This window comes from Bidens hawaiensis, unplaced genomic scaffold, assembly GCF_021521415.1.
Source record: "Bidens hawaiensis isolate Kalapana, Puna unplaced genomic scaffold, B.hawaiensis_p1.1 tig00013688_1, whole genome shotgun sequence".
Classification (NCBI taxonomy): domain Eukaryota; kingdom Viridiplantae; phylum Streptophyta; class Magnoliopsida; order Asterales; family Asteraceae; genus Bidens; species Bidens hawaiensis.
In genome coordinates this window covers 372,785-389,991 of record NW_027492163.1, presented here as the reverse complement: position 1 = coordinate 389,991, position 17,207 = coordinate 372,785, and positions in this window count along the sequence as shown.

Genomic DNA, 17,207 nt, shown 5'->3' with positions numbered 1-17,207 from the left:
CTCCAGTAATGGGAGTACCAAATTGATATATTGCTATCATAAAGTACGTCTCATGAGACTACGATTCAGAGCTGGAAAATCGAGTACACGACCATATGGTGCGCCTGGACCACGTGTGGGCGTATATCACACGAGGAAACTACGTGTCAATTTCTATTTGAAATCTTACGCGATGACGTAGAGTCTAACATTCGTGAAGCGGAGTTTATTCCATATGAATAAAAGACTACTCTTCTATTGTCCATATTGAACTATTCATGTAACATCCTATCTTGAGGACGTCTATGGATTGAGTCTTTTAATCATTCTGTCCTCCGTAACTCGGGCCAAGATTATTACCAAATCTTTTATTTTTCATGACAATGTTTTAGCATTCCATAATGCAACTAAATGGACACTTCAGTTCCCTTCAACTCGAAGCTCGAATATGGAAGACACTTGGATGACCATGTAGAGCAGATTATCATTACGGGTGCACACGTAATCATAATGTGCAATGCATGAGAATCCAAGTGAACACTGTAGCTCCGAGCAGATGCTCAAATTAATCCAAAATCATAATTTTGTTAATCAAGATTCAGTCTAATATTAAAGTGAACGTCTGTTTGGGTAACCATGATGACGCCCTACGATACCTCGATCTATCGTCGTTTACTTGAAATGTTATTTCACTCTGTTATCACGGACGCCCAAAATTCGGCACCATAATCAACATAACTTGCCACGTACTCTGTTAAGATATTCTTCGATTTTCGGGTCTATATACCCAAGTCGATGTCAAAAATCACTCATGGCAAGTAATAGTGAATAATTTTTTCTCTCATAACACGTTCCCCTATTATTTTCTATGTGTGTTTCCTATTGTGGCACATGTCAATTGATGACTTCACTGACCCCACTCCATTCGACGTTTATGAAAGGTTTCTAGTAATCTTACAATAAATTGAGTGACTCAACTTTAATGTGGTCAACGCGTTGCATGACGTAGTATAACGGAAATTTTCCCACTACCCTTGTTAATGGAATCTTCCCCTATGATGTAAAACTTTTTGCATACAAATCCTAGTAGCTATGCAGCATCCAAAACTCTTCGCGCATGCGCAATCATTAACAACGTCTCTAACATAGCCTTGTAATAGCCTAAAGACTTGAATGCATTTTTCCTTTGTTGGAGATTTCTATCAAGTGTCGAACTTTCTTAATACAATCCTCTTGTTTTCCTTGACCTACGCATTATGTCAGTTTCAATACTTTCAGACACCTTCCTAGAATGTTATTACGTAATGTTACTTTTGTTCATTATTAGCACTCCAATATATTTCAATCATCGGAATAAAAAGTGTTAGCCACCCTTACAATACTTTGATTGGCAACCATTGATTAACTGCCACAATTGTTGTAATGTTGCGACTCCTCGCCTATGATTGCGATGTTTGCTGGGTAAACCTTCCCTTGGTTCAAATTGAAACTGATACATCCTTCGATGTTTATCAAGCTCATCAATCTTGCAAATCTTTGGGTATGATTTTCCCAATACTAGCTTTGATTATTCCAGCGTCGATCTTTTTGTTCAATATGAAAGGATTTGAACCTTCGAATGACGGGACCAAAACTCATTGCCTTACAACTTGGATATGCCTCATTTCTATTTTTATTGGACACTAAAAAAAATTGTGAGCTTAAAAGTCAATTTGAAGGTTCATTAGTTTTATTTTTACTTTTATTGGCGATCAAATTCTAGGCACTTTAACGAATTCTTACTCTTATTTAAAGATTTCAAGCTAGTTCAACGCCAAGAACCTCCTAAACAAAACATCCATGAGTGATTTCCTGCTAATAAAATTCATACTCATACCCTAACGTCATGCTTACATAAATATCCAAGTTTCAAACATTTTATAATGGATTCACATATTAAATTGTTTTTGAGTTAGAAATTCTACACCACTCATTTTTTTTACGTGAAAATGTAATCTTTGAAACGTGAATATTCAAAAACGTCATAATAGTCTTACAAGACTGTTATAATATACTACTTATAAGTCTTTCTAAAATTTTTCGGTAAAAATTTATGAATTCCCTTAATAACTATGTCTATCGAAAACCCTATTGACGTTTATATATTTATAGTAACCATGTTAAAAATTTTACATAAGAATTCCCCATGGACATAGTTTATATAGTTATTTAAAAAAAATCACTATGAAGTATTTGAATATTAAATATAATTGTTCGTATGATTTTGAAATCCTACTTCCACTTTATCCTCGCACATGCCTACCTTTCCTAGATCGAGCGTTATCTGGGTATAACTTTACCCCATACCTAGTTCCTTATTTACACAAATCTTGATCACGAACCTTTAGAATTCAAAACGTTCGCGTCTAATATATTCATGTCATAATTTTTCATCAAGTGTCTTATTGGCTGGCCCTATAGCTACTGATGAAACGACATTATCTCATTGTTCATTTTCACAATAACACAACAGATGACACATTATTTCTTTAATCATAAATTTCCTATAGTGTACACTCAGGGAATAACCGATATTGGTATCTATGTATCAAATCTAATAAACAAACTTTATGACTAGAAGTTTGGAATGATTGCTAGTACTAGTAGGCTTAGAATGACATAAGACTTATTAAATCATGAGACTTTCAAATTATGATAATCTCATTTTTAGAGTCTTATTACCATTTCAATCAATCCTACGCCTAACATTCGCCAATGTTCTTAAAGCGTTTTCTTCAGTCACTTTCCATGTTATTATTATTATTATAATTCTTAATATTATTATGATTCGTGATAATAAAAAAAAATACTGAGCACATTCTCATATGCAAACATTGAATTTAACACCTATGTTCCTATGTTTCCCGTGCAAATCCTAATCATTAGAAATAGAGGATGACTTTCATGGAATGACAATTAACCAATATGTTAAGGATACATACGGCAAATGTTATCCTCCTCCATGAAACACTTCAATGGGATCTATAGGTAAACTTCCTAGTAACTCTAGCATTTGGAAGCTAACAAATTCGAATACTCCTAGACATAAAGTATATGATTCAGTCCATGAAATTGCATTCGCTTTAAGCCTCTCAGTTATTTAATCAATAATTTGAAATTGACCCTCGATTTCATTTTAAAATCAAGATTTTCCATGTGTCGATCTCTATAAAGGTATCACAAGACACATTTGTTACGTGTGGATTATCGTTCTAACAGGGTCCCAACCCATAGTTACATCATTGTTGTCAGTTGACGTGCGTAAATACGAAATTTTTTTTATGACGTGATGCATTTCCTCCACACCCTAGAAGTTTTGATGAATTCTCGTCGTTGAGTCTTCACTCTATTATCCCAAAAATTATGTATTAGACCCTATATTCAGTCGTGATCATCAATCTGTGAATAATTGCAATAGTTCATATGGATTTAGACTGGTGTTCCTTTATACCAGCAAGATGTACTAGGAGTGTGAACAAGATATCTGATACCTTCTTTAGTCAGTCGTATCCTAATGGCTGAGTTCACTCTGTGCAAAATCTCTCAAGGATATATAAATCTCGTCTCCATGCCGCTTGGCCAGTACATTGGAAACATCCATTCCGTTGGTTATGGTTCACACTAATCAGATCGTTTCAACTATTGAGAAATATTGATCGCAATAACTGATTTTAATGTACTCTTATTTTCATGCACTGGATTCTAGTATAAGCGCATGCAAATCTTTTTGCATGTGCATCATTAAACCCGACCATATGCTATCAATACCAATTTAAATTATCATTCTGAATGAGACAGACTTTGAAAGTGGCGGCATACTCTTTCAGTGCACCACTCAATTTTCCACCTTTAGCGCCTAACAATTTCAAATTATTGTAGTCTTTACTACTAACTTATTAGTCGGGACCACCTTCATTAACGCCTCCTTTGACAAAAAGGGGATGTATAAACGAAGAGATATGTATTTTAAGCAGCTCGAAATATGTATTTAAACGAAGAGGAGATTTGAATTCTATGTTATAAGATTATATTTTAAAATTATTCTCATCAATACGAGATGATTACGAATGTTCATTAAATAGAATCCAACGACGCATTATATTATCTGTGCGTAAACATGTGAATGTTTAAGCTTAGCGTTTAACAATCTAATTAATCTACCATGAACAAAACCGAACTTCCTAGTCTTTTAACACTAAGACTACACGTACTAGGATTAATTTAGTGGCGCTACATTTTGAGTTGGCAACCAAATCCTTGTTAAAACCACTACATTGTATATGAAATTGAGATTCCTATTTTTACACCTGAAGAAACGTGGATCTACTCACTGGTAGCATATCTACTTTCCTCGGGTTTTGATTGTACTATTTCACCGATGGTTCTTCTGGATCTGTGTTCTTCCACCTACAAAATGAACAACGCCGTTAACTTACCCCTCAGAAAGGGACAGAGGGGTCCTCTTTGGGGTAACCCTCCGGCGTGAGAATAAGTATATGGTGGAGAAGATAATAATAATGTGTCCCTGAGGGAATCTCAAGAGTATTGCTTAATAGCTGAATACTGTATGATTGTGTGACTGTGTGTTTGTATGTAACTGACTGCGAGTGAATGTAATTCAATATGATTGAATGTGATATCACTGCCTGTAACTGTCAATGATTGAGTATGAATGTGTCCATCAAAGTGGAGTTGATGCTGTATTTATAGTGCTAGGGTTTCCACTGGTTGGGCTCAACCTCGTTGGCCTCCTCCAATCGCACTGCGCCACGTGTCCTCTGGGACACCTGGCGCTTTCTCGTTGGTTGTAATCACGTGGTAGCACATGTGTCATGCTGAGTTGTCGACCTTTCATTTGGCAGCTGTCAACATCAGCATATTCTTACTCCTTAAAAAGATGCCTTCTGGAAGGTTGTCTGACGTGCACAATCAAGGTTGCCCTAATCCTGATTTGGATAAGGACGAGGTCGATTATGTGCATGTGTGATATGCGCCAATCCTGAGGATGCGCGAGGTCTTCTCTTTATTCTCACGCGCAGATATTTCATGCGCAGATGTGATATGCACGAGCATGTGATATGCGCCGCGCGCTGGTGCGCCGCGCGCATATGTGATGCGCGAGCATATGTGTGCCTGGGCAGATGTGATATGCACGAGCATGTGATATGCGCCGCGCGCATATGTGATGCGCGAGCATATGTGTGCCTGGGCATATGATGCCTGAGCATGTTTTGTATGCGCCATGCGCCTAGGTTTTGGCTTTGTGCCTTCATAATGTGTTTATCTTGTGGGTTGACCCGCCTTGCTCGGTGTTGAGGCGGGTACATACCTCTTCAAGCCCCCCCAGTCTAATGTGTGTCTTATCTCGCGCTAGCGCGGTAAGATAGATATTAGACTTACTGATGGGGTTTTGTCGTTTTCTTGGTTGTTTCCATCGTTGCGCGAAGTTCTATCCATTTGGTTGAAACGAAGGGTCCAAACACGTGGTTGGTTGGTGGTGTCGTGCGCCGTAAACGTGTCAGACGTTTCGTGTGCCCTAGGTGCTACAGTTGCCTTTCATGTCCCCTCGCACAGCTGTCTGGAACACGTGTCGCGCTCTCATTGGTTTGCACCTGCGAGTGGGGGCGCGTCTCTGCTCCGTGGCAGGTCCGTTACGTTTTTATGTCCCCTCAACAGTGTTAGGGACACGTGCCGCGCCCTCGTTAGCTAACACCTGCGAGTGGGGGCGCGTGAAATCCGATCAGTTACCACTTTTCTCTCTCCTGGGCCTATAAAAGCAGGCCCTTAGGAAAAATTTTTTATCTTCATCTTCATTGTTGCTAATTTTCGAATTTCTGCCTTTCATATTCTGAGTTGAGTGTATTCATCGTTTCGAATCTTCGATTATCTGCTGCTGCAGTTGTATGTCTGATAGTTCAGACTCCTCTAACCCCTCAATCACCTCTATTGCCTCTCGAAGACGCCGTGTGAAATCTGTGGTGATGTCGACATTAAAGCAAAAGGGCAAGGGGAAGAGGGTTGTTGAAACCACATCGGAGGAAGTAGGGAGGACCAAGGCCACGAAAAGGTGGAATGAAATCCCCTGCAAGTTGAGGCAGGCCGATCTCGACAGCCTCATCTCGTCACAGGGTTTCCCCCCTGTGTTTGGCTGCATGTTGCCTGTGGCCGGGCAGACGGCGGCGGACCCGCCTCCCGGCTATATTTCACTATACACCCATTTTTTCACCCACTGCAACCTTCGTCTTCCGATGACAAGGTTTGTAGGCGCGGTGTTACGTTTTTTCGGGATTCATATATCCCAAGTCCATCCGTTTGGACTTGTGCGCATGACTCATTTCGAGTTCATGTGCAAATCACAGCGCGAGGAGCCCACCCCTCGGCGCTTTCAATTTTTTACAAGCCCAAGATCCAAGATTCTTGGATCTCCTTTATTCCTCGCAGTCAGAAGGTTAAGTGCAGCACCGTGTCATTCAAGAGCCTTCATGACTGGTCTGAGAGGTTCTTCTACATCAGGGCTGGTGTAATCCCCATCCGCATGTCGATGCGCGCGATCGATTCTGCGCCCGCGGATGCGGATGTTATTAAGAACCCAACCGGCACTTGGGTTAAGAAACTGACCACCGAACCATCCCCCGCCAAGAAAATTCGCGAGGAGGCGCTGGTGGGGGTCGGCATGAGTAAGCTGTGGACCGACAGCGCGCTTGAGCCCGTTATCCAAGTCGACGGGTTGTGTAAGTTTATTTCATTGCTTTATTTCTTTTTCTGCGCGAACATAATTCTTTTTTTCTGATATCACTTGACTTGTTTTTGCGCAGTCACCAAGGATTATATCCACGCCGCTTATGATGATCAAGTGGAGGGTGGCTCCGTCGCGCTTGGCGCTGGGGAGGTGGGCTTCTGTAACATCCTAAAATTTATAATGTTGAATAAAGAAAGTTATGTTTAGTAATTTCACGTTGTAGTTATTTAATGTCGAGTAAGGAACGGGTCTTGGGCTTAGTTATTTTATGAACTCGGCCTGTCTCAACCCGTAGGAAGCCAACCCGAGCCTAACCAAACCCGTAGTATATAAACGAAAGTTCTTGACACTTCCACCATTTTCCACCATCTTCCTTCACTTACACCCACCCAAACACTCTCATTTCTAGAGAGAGAAGCTAGAGAGAGAAAGTTCTCAAATCACAAATCCGAGTCCACAATCTTGTTCCTAGTCGTTTTTGTTAGCCGAGCCCAGTTAAAGAAAGGAATTTCGATCAGCGGCAAGCGTAACAGGATTCAGGTGAGTTTCTAGCCCCATTCCTTGTTATGTTTTCGGGGCTGTGTGCATACTCGATGTGTTGTAAATACATTTATCCTAAGTGATAAGTGTATGTCATATGTGATATATGTGATAGGTATGAATGATTGCTTGTCGGTACGCGAACGATCTTCGGATATTGCGCGTACTTTCAGGTTATAAGTGAAGGTACGAATATATATATATGGAAGATGTACGAATGTTTCAAATGAATACTTGTCGAGGCGTGAACGATCTTCGGATATTGCACGTAACGACAAGGGGTATGGTTGTTAAATGAATGAGGTAAAGAATGCCTAGAGTGTTCTTATGTTATAATGTATGTATGAGTATATAGGTACACGAATGGCATGTGAGTTCTACGTTCGACATAGTAAGTTAGGATGGCAAATCCCTCTAGCTTCTGTCGAACATAGACTCGGCAGGTAATGGCGTAGTTAAGGACTGCGAGCCTTATACGTGAAGTAGATGATATATGTAAACGTAGATAAGGACTGCGAACCTTATACGTAATATAGATGTGTGTCAGCATAGGAAAGGACTGTGAACCTTATACGTGCTGTATTTGTAGCATAGGGGAGGACTGCGAACCTCGTACGTGCTAAGAGTTAGGGTTCAACATAGGGAAGGACTGTGAACCTTGTACGTGTTGTGGATGTGTGTCAGCATAGGAAAGGGCTGTGAACCTTATACGTGCTGGTTTTGTAGCATAGGGGAGGACTGCGAACCTCGTACGTGCTATGAGTTAGGTTGCAACATAGGGAAGGACTGCGAACCTTGTACGTGTTGTGAATGTATTATGGTATAGGGAAGGACTGCGAACCTTGTACGTACCATGAATGGTGAACATAGGTAAGGACTGCGAACCTTGTACGTGTTCACGACCTTGAGTACAGGTATAGACGGTGAGCTATGAACGTACTCTCGGTAGACTGAGGTTAGTGATTGTAGATATGTATGTATGTATGGTAGCAAGTATGTATGTAGAACAGAAAGGTAACTAGTGAAGTATGGATATGTATCTACGGATATGTATGTATGTGTATGTATTGTATGGCGTTCGATTAACTAGAACTCACTCAGCGTAGCTGACTTTTAGTATGCACGCAGGTGAGCTGATTACAGAGTTAGCATGAGGACGACACACGGCATGGATTGAACGGCTGGCATCTGAAGAAAGAAGTAAAGATGTTTTAAATATAAAGTTTTGTGTTATGGTATCAAAGAAAAGGTTTTAAGTTTTGTAACAAATGATTGATGTTTTATATTCCGCGAAAAGTTTTAATAAACTCTGATTGAAGAACTGTGTTTATGAGTAAATCCGACGCTAAAGTAGGGCTACCGGGTTCGGGGCCTTACAAGTTGGTATCAGAGCATAAGTTCGAGAGATTTAAGCATCCTACATGCTTAGACTCGAACAGAAAATGGGATTTAAGTAAGAAAGGAAAGAAGATGCCAGTTCAAGAATGCCATGTGTCGCTCAAGCAAGATCAGTAAAGGTAAAGTGTATGATTAAATGATATATGATAATGAGAAAAGAAAGATATGTGAACGTCAGGGATAGGAATAATTGATTGTTTGATTTGACAAACTGCTTAAGTAGAACCAGCACAAATAGACTCATAAAGGGAAGTGTATAGGACACGGAAGGTAACGTGATCAGCTAATCACAACTGGCCACTGTTATTACCTGTTAGCCTTACTATCCTTGTACTAAATAGTTCCTTGAGTGATGATGTTTGTGTTTTTCCCTTTTAGAATACGGATGGCTGGAGCTGGAGAATTTGTGGGAACTGGGGGTCGCACAGGACGTCGTGGCAGGCCTCGTCTTGTCCGGCAACCCTCGGTAGAAGAAGCTTCCCACACCGAAGATGAAGGAAGCGCAGCTGGAGGAGACCAGAACAACAATGAAGAAGTTCAACTTAGCCCTGCAGTTCAAGCAGCCATTGTTCAAGCTGTAGTTGCTGCTGTGAAGAACCTGAATCCCGAAGGATCTGCTGGGAGCCGAGAGCGAACTGCTGAAGGGGCAGGGGGTGATGGTAAGGAGGTTGGGGAAGGAGAAAGAGGGGCCTCGAGCGAGGATAAGTCTGTGAAAGTCGATGATAGGAGAAGAGGACAAGGTGGGTGCAGCTATAAGTCCTTCAAAGGATGCGACCCGCCGAAGCTGACTGGGTTGGGAGACGCAATCGCTACTCTCCAATGGATAACCACTATGGACAAGGTTATCCGCATTAGCGAATGCCGTCCCGACCAAGCTGTGGGTTACGCTACTCAGTCATTTGTGGAAGAAGCTATGTATTGGTGGGAAAGTGTGGAGCAGAGAAAGACTAGGGATGAGATCAAGGCGTTGAGATGGGACGATCTGAAAGAGTTGGTGATGAAGAAGTTCTGTGCAGATGCAGAGGTTGAAAGGACGGAGATGAAGTTCCTGAATTTGAAGGCCGGTATGATGACGCATCGTGAGTATACTACTGAATTCAGCCGACTATCTAGATTGGTGCCTGATATGGTTGACACTGAGGTCAAAAGAATCAAATGTTATGTGAGGGGATTGCCACAAAAAGTCCGCATGTTGGTCAGGGCAAATAAACCTGCTACTTTTGACTCTGCTGTTGAACTCGCAGAAGTGGTTTATGCTGACCTGGCTGAGGACGATGTGGTGGTGGGGGAAAAGAAGGAGAAGAAATGGGCTACCTCTGCTAAGCGGTCTGGCGAGATGGTGACAACAACTGACGAGAGGAAGGCCAAGGTTGGGAACAAGGATGCGTGTAAGACGTGTGGGCGAGTGCACCCGGGGGAGTGCAGGATTGGGACAGACAGGTGCTATCGGTGCGGAAAGGGTGGGCATTTCTCTCGAGACTGCCCTGATCGTCCAAAGTGCTTCAAATGTGGAAAGACCGACCACATGGCTAGGGATTGCAAGGAATCAGGGGCGGTAGGTGCGAAAGGATGAAGACTTTGGGAAACTGCAGAGAGGAACACCTGATGAAGGAATAATTGCTCATGCAATGGTTTTATTAAATTACATTTGCTTAAGAACTTGTTTTGTGTTAAGGTCTAAAACTTATGTTTATCTGTGGCGTGTAATTATTTTGAGTTTGGTTAAGAATGATTATTATGTTATGGTGAAATGTTGTTTTAGACAATAGTGTTAAAAGTACTAATCGAAACCCTTAGAAGGATGAGATGAGTCTTGGTGCATCGAGGGTCTCATGGACAAGCTACCTTAAATAGCTAAAACACATGACCACCATTCGATGGCTGTAAAGTCGGAAGTAGGAAGGGTAACTCAGAAAGCGAAGGCATTTCTATAAAACGTGTAAATGTAAGAAGTTTTCCTTTTTAGGGAATAAGTTAGGTTTCGGGGACGAAACCTCTTTAAGGAGGGAAGACTTGTAACATCCTAAAATTTATAATGTTGAATAAAGAAAGTTATGTTTAGTAATTTCACGTTGTAGTTATTTAATGTCGAGTAAGGAACGGGTCTTGGGCTTAGTTATTTTATGAACTCGGCCTGTCTCAACCCGTAGGAAGCCAACCCGAGCCTAACCAAACCCGTAGTATATAAACGAAAGTTCTTGACACTTCCACCATTTTCCACCATCTTCCTTCACTTACACCCACCCAAACACTCTCATTTCTAGAGAGAGAAGCTAGAGAGAGAAAGTTCTCAAATCACAAATCCGAGTCCACAATCTTGTTCCTAGTCGTTTTTGTTAGCCGAGCCCAGTTAAAGAAAGGAATTTCGATCAGCGGCAAGCGTAACAGGATTCAGGTGAGTTTCTAGCCCCATTCCTTGTTATGTTTTCGGGGCTGTGTGCATACTCGATGTGTTGTAAATACATTTATCCTAAGTGATAAGTGTATGTCATATGTGATATATGTGATAGGTATGAATGATTGCTTGTCGGTACGCGAACGATCTTCGGATATTGCGCGTACTTTCAGGTTATAAGTGAAGGTACGAATATATATATATGGAAGATGTACGAATGTTTCAAATGAATACTTGTCGAGGCGTGAACGATCTTCGGATATTGCACGTAACGACAAGGGGTATGGTTGTTAAATGAATGAGGTAAAGAATGCCTAGAGTGTTCTTATGTTATAATGTATGTATGAGTATATAGGTACACGAATGGCATGTGAGTTCTACGTTCGACATAGTAAGTTAGGATGGCAAATCCCTCTAGCTTCTGTCGAACATAGACTCGGCAGGTAATGGCGTAGTTAAGGACTGCGAGCCTTATACGTGAAGTAGATGATATATGTAAACGTAGATAAGGACTGCGAACCTTATACGTAATATAGATGTGTGTCAGCATAGGAAAGGACTGTGAACCTTATACGTGCTGTATTTGTAGCATAGGGGAGGACTGCGAACCTCGTACGTGCTAAGAGTTAGGGTGCAACATAGGGAAGGACTGTGAACCTTGTACGTGTTGTGGATGTGTGTCAGCATAGGAAAGGGCTGTGAACCTTATACGTGCTGGTTTTGTAGCATAGGGGAGGACTGCGAACCTCGTACGTGCTATGAGTTAGGTTGCAACATAGGGAAGGACTGCGAACCTTGTACGTGTTGTGAATGTATTATGGTATAGGGAAGGACTGCGAACCTTGTACGTACCATGAATGGTGAACATAGGTAAGGACTGCGAACCTTGTACGTGTTCACGACCTTGAGTACAGGTATAGACGGTGAGCTATGAACGTACTCTCGGTAGACTGAGGTTAGTGATTGTAGATATGTATGTATGTATGGTAGCAAGTATGTATGTAGAACAGAAAGGTAACTAGTGAAGTATGGATATGTATCTACGGATATGTATGTATGTGTATGTATTGTATGGCGTTCGATTAACTAGAACTCACTCAGCGTAGCTGACTTTTAGTATGCACGCAGGTGAGCTGATTACAGAGTTAGCATGAGGACGACACACGGCATGGATTGAACGGCTGGCATCTGAAGAAAGAAGTAAAGATGTTTTAAATATAAAGTTTTGTGTTATGGTATCAAAGAAAAGGTTTTAAGTTTTGTAACAAATGATTGATGTTTTATATTCCGCGAAAAGTTTTAATAAACTCTGATTGAAGAACTGTGTTTATGAGTAAATCCGACGCTAAAGTAGGGCTACCGGGTTCGGGGCCTTACAGCTTCCCAGATCGCTTCGATGACATGTTCATCGCTGTCGATCTGGCATTTGACTTTGATAGCGACGCGCCTGGTAAGCCTTCGCACTTATGCTTATTCCTTTAGAATACCAAATTTTGCTAACACTTGTGTTGCATGTATTGTAGATGCGCTGGAGAACTACGAGCTGGAGCTCGCGGAAGAGGAGGAGGAGGAAGAGGAGGCGCCCCTACTAAAGCGCAAAGCTAAGGGGAAATCCGGCGCAGGGGGCAGTAAGAGACAGAAGAAAGACGACACCCCTGTCGCTCATCCCCATGCTCAAACGAAGGGACCTGAGGAAACCCAGGTGTTTACCACCAAGGTTTCTTTAGCTTCCCTGCCTGTGAAAGTGGGCAGACCTCCTGTCCACTTGAGGTATGGTGGCGTGACCTCCTCCCTTCGCGCGGCTGAAGAGAGAAGCAGTGCCGCGCCTGCGAAAGGTATACTTTGCTTACCCATAATTCTGATTGAACTTTTATTACATCTTTTCGCATTTGAATGTTTGCAGGACCGGCGACGGTAGCAGATCAGCCTCAGGCGCAACAAGGTGCTGAGGCTGCGCCGGGGGCTGCTTCGAAGTCCCCCGTTCTACCCTCGGAAAAGGGTAGAATGAACTTTATGGCGATGTTCAACGCGCGAACAGAATTGCGCGAAGGTATGTTTTGCGCCATTGTCTTCTGAATTTTTTGTTTTGATCAAATCATAAACCCTTTTTTGTTGTTGATTTGTTCATAGGAGTTGTAGCTGGCGTACAAGCTGCTGGTGACACTCCTGGCGCCGTTGCCAGCGCCGCTGGTTCTGGTCCTGCTCCTGTTAGTGCTGAGTCTCCCCTTATTGGGATTACAAAGGAGCAGGAAGCCGTATTGCGCGCCGAACTGGCGGCGTCGAGACCTCCCTCGCCTCCTCCTACGCGCAGCCCTCTCCGCGAGGCTGGTTTGGAGCCCTCCAGGTCGCAGGAGAAGAGGCCTATTGAAGAAGATGAGGAGGATGAGGGGGCTCAAGCTGAAGACTCCTTGGGAGACCGCGCCAGCCCTGCGATGCCACAAGACTTCGCAGCGCAGACTTCTGGTGGGGCTGGCGCTGACTTTTCTGCTTCATCCCCGCAGGTATGTTTTAATTTGTTGCTCCGCTGCGCGTACCTCCATATAAGTATGTTTTATGACTTAGAACATTTTCTGTGTTTTGCAGGAAGGTGACCACGTTTACCGCCCGAGATGGAATATTAATGAAGACAGTTCCTTCCAATCCATGGGCGTATGCGAGGAATTCTGGGCTCATGCCGTGCCTCCTACTGAAAGGAGGTATCAGGAGGAGCGCACCCGCTCTGACTTGCTCAACGATCACATTTTCGCTGGGTCAGCTTTCTTTGCTGCCTCCCAAGAGCTTCATCGTGATTATATTAAAGTACGCGATGCTCTTGTGGCAGCCCAGCAAGAGGCTAAGGTGGCTGCCTGGAACCTTTCTGATGCTCGCGCACGAGCTGAGAAACTCCAGGCGGAGCTCAGCGAAAACCGAGCAAGTGCCAACACCGCCTTTATTAAGCGCGGGCATGAGCTCCAAGCTGCGCGGGAGAAGCAGCAGGTGGAGGAGGCCGAAGTTGCCAAGTACGCGCGGAGAGTGCGTGTCTTGGAACAGCAGGCGGAGGCGCGTGACCAAGCTATCGTACAGAGTATCACTGAGAAATCATCACTGGAGAGCGAGGTTGCGCGCCTGAAGAAGGAGTTGGCGGCCGCGCAGGCCGATAGGGATGAGGCCTTGGCGACGGCAGCGTCTAGCCAGGAAGCACTTGATGCTGCGCAGGCGGAGAAAGAAAAAATTTTGGCGGCAGCAGCGTCTGGTAAAGAGGAGCTAAAAAAGACCAAGGAAACTGTTGAGTTATTAAACTCCCAGGTTCCTGCCCTCGAGACGTCTGTTGCTGGCCTCGCGCAGGATCGCCAATGGCTGGTGTCACAGGGCATGACTCGTTGCGCTTTAGCGATTAAATATTCTGCCGAGTTTCAGGCCCTTGTGATGGACTGCAATGCTGCCGCGCGCCTTGTGGGTCGAGCTGAAGGGTTTACGGATGGGTATGAATATGGGATGTTGAAGAAGAACCCATCCGAGTACCCTTACAAGAGCGACGTGGCCTGCGCGGACATGGCCGCGGTGGGGGAGAAGTATATGAACACTTCCATCCCCATCCTTGTGCAGGTACCTTGACCTTAATGAATTTTTCTTGATTAATTTTCCAAGTTTTTTGTACTCAATCCTTTTCTAATGATTTGCAGATAGCTGCGCTTGCTGACCAGCCCGACCTCGGCGCGCTAAAGAAGTTGCTCGATGAATGCGAGGGGGCTGGTGGCGATGATGGTGGCGTGGGGGATGTTGCCCCTGCCAGCGGCTCTGGCGCGGCGAAAGAATCTGCTCCTGACACCGTCGTGATAGAAGACTCCATTGAGGAGGAAGAACTTGACTATGGTCAGTTCGGAGATGAGGAGCGGGCCGCGCCAGATGCTGCGGGAGATGATGAGGGTGATGAAGTGGCTGACGTCGACGTGGAGACTTGAGAAGCCCTTCATCTTTCTAATTTTTTTTTTTTGTTTTTTGTTATACTTGTAATTTGTAACTCATCACACTTGTAAATTTCAATGCTATGGAATGAAATTTGTTTTCCCTTTTTCACATCTTGCGCATTTCCATTCATCTCTTCATGTTTGCTTGTATAGATATAAGATATGCTTGCACGTTAAAATAAGAACAAGGTTGTAAGGAAATTATTTACTTAACCATAGTCCTATTTTGTAAGTGGTTTCGCAGTATCTTGTTTATGCCGACATGCGCGATGACTTTTCACTACTCCTTTTTTGCGCGTCGTTGTCGCGCGTTTTTTATATGAGTTTTAGCCATTACATGTCAGCATGTGTTACTCAGATATCCACTTTTATTCCGCGCGCGACCTCGACCTGAGACCTTAACAACTATGATTTGGCATGTGCTTTGCCTTAGTTGTGTTTAGGGATTTTTATGATCAGGCTGCGCGGGATGTAAGATGGATGTTTGTGAGTGTTTTGAGCTAAGGCTCTTTGTTTTGGGCTAAGGCCCTGACGTTTTTAGAGTTAAGACTCGTTAACGTGTTTGAGCTAAGGCTCGTAGGTTTGGGCTAAGGCCCTGACGTTTTAGAGTTAAGACTCGTTAACGCGTTTGAGCTAAGGCTCGCGCATGTATGTTTTACTTCGTTTTATTTTGTTTTGAAGTCAATATAGTGTTGTCATATTGCTCCAAATTAATAAAGGAAGTGTGAAACATGTATGCAAAGGTAATAGAACAAATATTGAAAGATAACGCGAATCATCATTCATGATGGCTTAAAAGCCTTGATTACATATTTGAATTTTTACATGAAGCATTTTCTAAGCTGTGCTGCGTTCCACGCGCGCGGTATCTTTTTTCCATTCAAATCTTTTAAAGTGTACGCGCCTTTCCCCAATTCTACTGAGATTTGATAAGGTCCTTCCCAATTGGGGGACATTTTTCCTGGGGGTATTGCGCGGCTAGCTTCATTGTTTCGAAGGACAAAATCATTTTTCTTGAAGTGGCACTCTTTAACGCGCTGATTATAATATTTTTCCAGCTTTTTCTTGTATTTGGCTTCATTGATGATAGCCGCTTCTCTGCGCCCTTCAAGCAAGTTGAGGTCCAATCTTCTTTCGCGCTCGTTATCAGTCTTGCTCATCATGAGTACCCTATGGGATGGGCATCCAATTTCTGCTGGGATCATAGCCTCTGTCCCATAGGTTAGGCTGAACGGGGATTCGCCATTGCTAGTTTTGCTTAATGTCCTGTGCGCCCACAGGACATTAGGTAACTCTTCGACCCAAGAATGGGATTCTCCCTCCAACCTTTTCTTCAGCCCATTTAACAAACTTTGATTCGCGCGCTCCACTTGGCCATTCCCCTGAGGGTGGTAGACCGAAGTGAAGATTTGGTTGATGTGCAATTCTTTGAGCCAGCTGGATATCTTCCTGTCAGTGAATTGTTTGCCATTGTCGCTCACAATTTCCATAGGAAGGCCAAAACGGCAAATGATGTGGCTCCAGATAAATTGCTTCATCGCCTCTGCTGTGATTTTTGCTAGTGGCTTGGCCTCAACCCATTTTGTGAAATAGTCTATTGCCACTACCAAAAATTTCACTCGCCCTTGCGCTTGCGGCAGGGGCCCCACAATATCAATGGCCCATTTGTGGAAAGGCCACGCGGAGGTTACTGGAATCAAGTTGTTCTTTGGCCGCATGGTGTTTGGCGCGTAGCTCTGACATGCCTTGCATTTTTGTATTTCTTTTAGCGCATCCAAGTACATGCCTGGCCAATAGTAGCCTGAGCTCATTGCCTTGGCAACCACCATGCGCGGGCCAGCGTGTATTCCGCAGATTCCTTCGTGAATCTCCCTAATCACGTAGCTTGCTTCTTCAGCATCCAGGCATTTCATGAGCGGTCCAAGATAAGAGCGTCGATATAATGTACCATCAAGTAGTTCATAGTTCTGCGCCTTGTGTCTTATCTTTCTCGCCTGTGCGCGATCGTCTGGTAACTTCCCCTCCTTCAGGAATCCATTATTGGAGTTATCCAGGATGAAGGGGTTGTATGAATTACAAGGACAGATTGCGTTTGCACTGACGGGTTGCTCATCACTTCCACCCTGACATCTTTGCCAAAGTGATCAAAATTAGTTGATGCCATCTTACT